The sequence below is a fragment of the Equus caballus genome, chromosome 21 (genome assembly GCF_041296265.1).
Source record: "Equus caballus isolate H_3958 breed thoroughbred chromosome 21, TB-T2T, whole genome shotgun sequence".
NCBI lineage: Eukaryota > Metazoa > Chordata > Mammalia > Perissodactyla > Equidae > Equus > Equus caballus.
Window position 1 is genome coordinate 29,908,471 of NC_091704.1, and position 5,844 is coordinate 29,914,314.

At 41.2% G+C, this 5,844-nt stretch overlaps 1 long non-coding RNA gene across 1 annotated transcript; it reads left to right on the forward strand.

Annotated features, from left to right (window-relative positions):
* Nucleotides 1-1,866: 1,866 nt before the first annotated feature.
* LOC111769631 (uncharacterized) lies at nt 1,867-3,322 on the forward strand. The gene is made up of 3 exons (XR_002802411.2): nt 1,867-1,969; nt 2,803-2,917; nt 3,099-3,322. It is a non-coding gene; the product is annotated as an uncharacterized lncRNA (long non-coding RNA).
* The last annotated feature ends 2,522 nt before the right edge of the window (nt 3,323-5,844 follow it).

Consider the following 5,844-nt stretch of genomic DNA (forward strand, 5'->3'; position numbering starts at 1 on the left):
AGCATCTGTCCTCACCCTCCTGCATTAGCCTCTTGGCCATGATGTGAAAGTGCTGCCAAGACCACATTTTTGGTGCCCCCAAATCCACAGAATGTGGAGGAGAGCAGCCTGATGCAGGAGATAGGCAGAGGGGGGCGAGCATTTCTTTCCATATAAATACTTCCTTTGCTAAGAACTGAGCAGGACAAAAGTTTCTCCTCTTCTCAATTTCACCAGCTTTTGTTGTTGCTGTTCCAGAACATTGTATAGCAGATAATATACACAGGCCAAACATTCATGTGGAGTTTCAAAGACAGAGGGAGAGAGGGGAATTTCTTGAATAATACTCTTTTATTTGGTCAACCAATGAATCGCCTGTTTTGGCTGGAGTAGTCATTAACAAAGTTTCCAGCTTCTGAGTCCTGCTTTCATTCTTTCCAGCCTCTCCCACTGATGTTCAAGGGACGTCTCTAAAGAGCCCCTATCTGCCACCCCATGTCCGTGAGCCTCATAATGTGTGAGAAAAAAGCAAACCAATCTGAAAACATTTCCTGAAAACCCATCATGGCAAGGTGATGCACTAAAGTCTGAGGGTCCACAGCGACGGCTTGGGTATAGACTCTGCCCTCAAAGAGCCAATAATAATGATGACAACAATGACAGCAGCTAACGTGACCACTGAGACCTTACCCGTGCTCAGTCTGTGTGGAGGATCTAACCTAAACACCAAAAGAAACCAGAACAACACAAGAATTGTCATTATCACCATTTTGTAATTAAAGAAACAGAGACTCTGGGGCCAGCCTGGTGGTGTAGCGGTTGGGATTCTGCACTCCGCTTTGGGAGCCTGAGGTTCTCTGGTTCGGATCCCAGTCATGGAGCTATGCAGGGCTCACCAAGCCGTGCTGTGGCAGGCGTCCCACATATAAAGTAGAGGAAGATGGGCACGGATGTTAGCTCAGGGCCAAGCTTCCTCAGCTAAAAGAGGAGGACTGGAGGCAGATGTTAGCTCAAGACTAATCTTCCTCAAAAAGAAAAAGAAACAGAGACGCTAAGAAAAATTGTCTTACCCTTTTTATGTCTCATACAAAAAGTTAAGTGACTGGGACTCAAACTCGGGTCTCTGCTCTTAACCTCTTGACTTAAGAGATGAAAACTCTACTTATAAGGAGCAACATATACGAGATAGAGACAGATGCACACAGAGTGCACAAATGCGGTCAAATGTTAACACTTGGAGAACTTGGGTGAAGGGGTATGAAGGTGCTTTGTACTGTACTTGCAACTTTTTTATAAGTTCGAAATTATTTCAAAATAAATTATTTAATAATAAGATATGCCCACTTGGGGCACTCTCCCTACTGTTGAGTATTAGCTGAGTGCTTTTTCACTAACACCAATTTGATAGGAGAAAATGGTTGTCCCAATTTACATTTCTTTGTAAATGGGCATTATGTTTTTCATATTTTTCTTTACCATTTGTATTTTGACTTTTAGTCAAATATCTGTTTGTGACTTTTTCCACTTTTTCTAATAGGTACGGTGCCCCACCCAGATCCTGTCTTAAGGGCTGGAGCACTCATTTCCCAGCTGCTGGAATATTAGCTGCTATTGGCTCACAGTTGCATCCCCCACTGGGAATTCCCTCCACTCACAGGGAACTGTCTCGCCCACGGTTACTCCTCCTTCTGGGGGCAGCCAAGGACCCATGACTGCCTAATGTGGTAACATGAAGCCCTGACCCCTGGCCTGGATTTGGGATAAGTCTGAAAGGCCATCCCAGCTCCCCGTAAAACTGAGTAAGACTTCCGTTGCAACCACTTTGCATATCACTGTCTCCCTCTTCCTAGCCGTGTCTTCCTCACTTCTTTACATGTGTATTTCCAGAGAGCAATCCCCAACCAGCCTTCTGCACCCAACTCTCCATCTCAGAGCCTGTTTCCTGGGAACCCAGGACAGGCGGAGCATTTTTACTTATTGATGTGCAATGGTAAGAGCTATGTTTGTTATCATTAAAACTTCAAAGTCAACAGATTTAAGAGAATTCAAACTGTTCACTCTTAATCCACTCACTATTACCACTAACATCTTTTATATTACTCATATCTAACTACCACTTACGGAGAACCTACTACATGCTTTTCAAAGCCTGTATGTGTGTTCCACTTGATCCTCATGACCTTAACCACAAAGGGCACAAGCTCTGGAGCCCAGAACCTACCTGTGTTCAGATCCAGATGTGTCACTTACCAAATTACCTAACCTCTCTTGGCTTTGCTTGTCTCATTTGTCAGGTGGGGATGACATTAGTTCCTACCTCATGTGGGTGGTGATTAAATTAGTTAATTAATGTAAAGATGATTCCTACTATATAGAAAACACTTAGATGATGGTGATCTTCACGACCACCCAATGAGACAGCCTACTTTACTGCCCAAGGCCACTGGAAGTACCCAAAGCCTACTAACTCTTACGTATACTTTAGTTTATAAATATGATGTAAAAGATTATAAAATAGCTATCAGGAGTTCGAGGAGATGCAGCTTTTGTTCATGTCATGTTGCACAGTTCTACAACAGTATATAATAATCTCATTCAAACCTAAATTCTCTGAGTGTGTTCAAATAAACAACTGCAAATAATATGCAGGCATATTCATAATATACTATGTTTTCCATGTGTAAGCTTGAATTATATATAAACATACCTGACATTATCTTCAATTATGTTTCAGGGCACTTATGACTCTAAATCCGTTCTACTATATTTAGGCTAATCACAGCCCCGAATGTGACACTTTGAGAACTTCTGTGTTTCTTCTAGAAAAGAGTCTTGGATGCAGTGACAGTGACTGAACAATTCTGCAAGGTTGAAGGCTAAGAATAAGGCTTCTGTTACCAAATAGAGGGATGAAGAGAAGAAATTTAGCAAGAACAAAGTATGTTTAAAATTTGCATATCAATTTTTTGCAACTGATGGTTCTGCCAGTATTCCAAAAATAATCTGTACAGTTTATGCTCTAGGCATTCCTTTATACTCAAAATCCATGGGAAGCAGGAAGGTAAATGCCAACCCATCAATCTCTCTCAATTTCAGCATTACAAATTTTCTATTTGCAGGTTTGGAAAGAACGGCATTTCCCAAATTTATTTCCTGGGAACTATGTATGCCTTTGGAATGCTTCATGGCCTGAGAAATGTTCCCGCACAGAATCATGTGTATAACCAAGGTAGATTTGGTCTTGAAAATGCCTATTTCATTTCACCAACAGCCAAAGTGAGGCATTTATAATGCCCATTCAAAGCAAGAAATAATTCATTAAAAGTCAAGTACCTAAATACCACCCTTCACTCTGCAAGTTGCTTAACTTTTTAGGTAAGTTACTCAACCTCTCAGTGCAGCATTTTCCTAATCTATAACATGTCGGCAGTAATAGTACCTCCCTCAGGGACTTGTGAGTATCAAATGACTTAACAAATGTAAAGCTCTCAGAATAGCTCCTGGAATGTAATAAACATGATATAAGTGTGAGCCATTATAACTTTATTATTATCATCATCATAAGCATCATCATTGCTACTATTAAATATAAGCTTTATTCCATGGACCTTATATATTCAAAGAGAAATCATTTTATTTACTTATAATACGCTATGATTCAGCCTTTTCTTCCAATTCACACTGGTTTTTCTCCCTACTGTATACATGTTAGTGAGGTTTAACTACTACACTTACTTTCTGCCCTGTTCATAACGTGACAGGCACTTACTATGAGACTTTTGAAGACAAATAAAGCCTTATAATGCTTTCTGTAGAAGAGCAAAGAAAACATTTAATTCTATTTTATTCTTAATTGGAGACATTTGTTCTATTCCTAATTGAAGAACTGTAAGACCCCAAAGCTGGAGAGGTTTAAAAATAGAGTTCGTTTTACATCTTTCCAAACTCCTGTCAGGCGAGTTCATGGCAAAATGCTGGGGATAATGAAACCAAACTTTAGAATAATTACCAGGGCTAATCATAGGCTATTACATTTGAAAAACACATTTTCAAAATGCATAGTTTTTAAGTCTTTTAATTCATTTCATGCAAAGGAAACAAATTAACATAAATGATACAGAAGTCAATACAGTTTAAAAATCAATATTCCTCCCTTCAGTGGGAAATAGGGATTTAAACTTAATGCCTAAGGACAAGGAGTCAGCACCTCAAGCAGGCAATTGTAACTGACTGGTGAAAAACATTCTGGAAAAGATTGAAGTGGAAGAAGAGATAGGTAGATGGCATGACAATGAGAAGTCACTTGTAACTGCACCAACCTGTCCCCTTGGCACAAGTTATAGGTCCAGATAGCCTCTGAAGTGGTGATTTGCTCTGCCAAGGTTGAAGGACATCAAAGAGCAAGTTCCTGGTGGCTGTGACAAAAAGGTTTCCAGCCCTGCCTCTGTCTGCTCGAACGTGGAGATAAATTGTACCAGGGCCAGTGTGCGACAAAATGGTTAAGCCCACCAAAGATGCCGTCAGCCTTCCCTTGTCATACTCTTCTCAACCTCAGTGCTTTACTTACAACTTTCCCCGTGCATGGTCCAGAACATTTCTGCTTTTAAAACTCCTCTTTCCCAGAAAAATAAGGAAGGGACTCATGTCATCATTTGTACTTTGACTGAAGTTCATTCATACTACATTCTATCACCCTCGCATCTGAATTTCCATCTTCAAGTCTTTTATCTCCATTTATAAGAATAAGAACATTTGGCCTCTGCAAAAGGAGTTTAAGAAACTGTATTAGGGGCCAGCCCCATGGCATAGTGGATAAGTTTGGCATGCTCTGCTTCAGCAGCCTGGGTTCACAGGTTTGGATCCCAGGGGAAGACCAAAACCACTTGTCAGCCATGCTGTGGCAGCAACCCACCTCCAAAATGGAGGAAGATTGGCATGGATGTTAGCTCAGGGTAAATCTGCCTCAACAACAACAACAACAAAAACTGTATTAGTTTCCTATTGCTCCTGTAACAAATTGCCATAAAGTTAGTGGCTTAAAACAACATAAGTTTATTATCTTCCAGTTCTAGAGGTTGGAAGTTCAAAGTAGGTCATCAGAAGAACGGGGTTCCTTCTGAAGGCTCTAAGAGAGAATCCATTTCTTGCCTTTTCTGGCTTCTAAAGGCTGCCCACATTTCTTGACTCATGGCTACATTATCCCAACCTCTACTCCCATCTTCACATCTCCTCCTCCGACTCTGACCCTCCTACCACTGTTTTATAAAGACTCTTGTGATGTCATTGGGTACACTAGGATAATCCAGGATAATCTTCTTATCTCAAGATCCTTAACGTAATCACATCTGCAAATGCATGCCTCGTACACTAACATTTTCACAGGTTTCAGGGATCAGGATATGGCCATCTTTGAGGGGGAGGAAGATGTGGGTACATTATTCCACTTACCACAGAAGCTGGTCCCTGCTCAACAGAATATGCCGCCTCATTGCCAGCTTCCTGTAGACTGAGACCTAGAGCACTGTCTGCCTGGAGTCTAACCAGCTTGTTCCCATATTCTCTCCTTTTCTCCAATTCTTTCAAATTCCATTGTCCCATGACCACTAAACACCTATTATCCAAAACTCTTCAGTCTCACTGTGACACATCCTTGTCCCTACGGCTTTAACTATGACCTGGTTCTACTCACTCTGTACCTGCCAGATCCCACCCCACCAACTCATTCATGGTATCTGCCCCAATTTCTACCCCAGGAATACAGTACCTAGAATTTGCCATGATTCTGCTGTCCCTACCTTGGCCTAAGAACTGCCCCTTCCTGGGACTAAGATATACTGTTTAAGAAACTTTTGCTTGGAGAAGAGA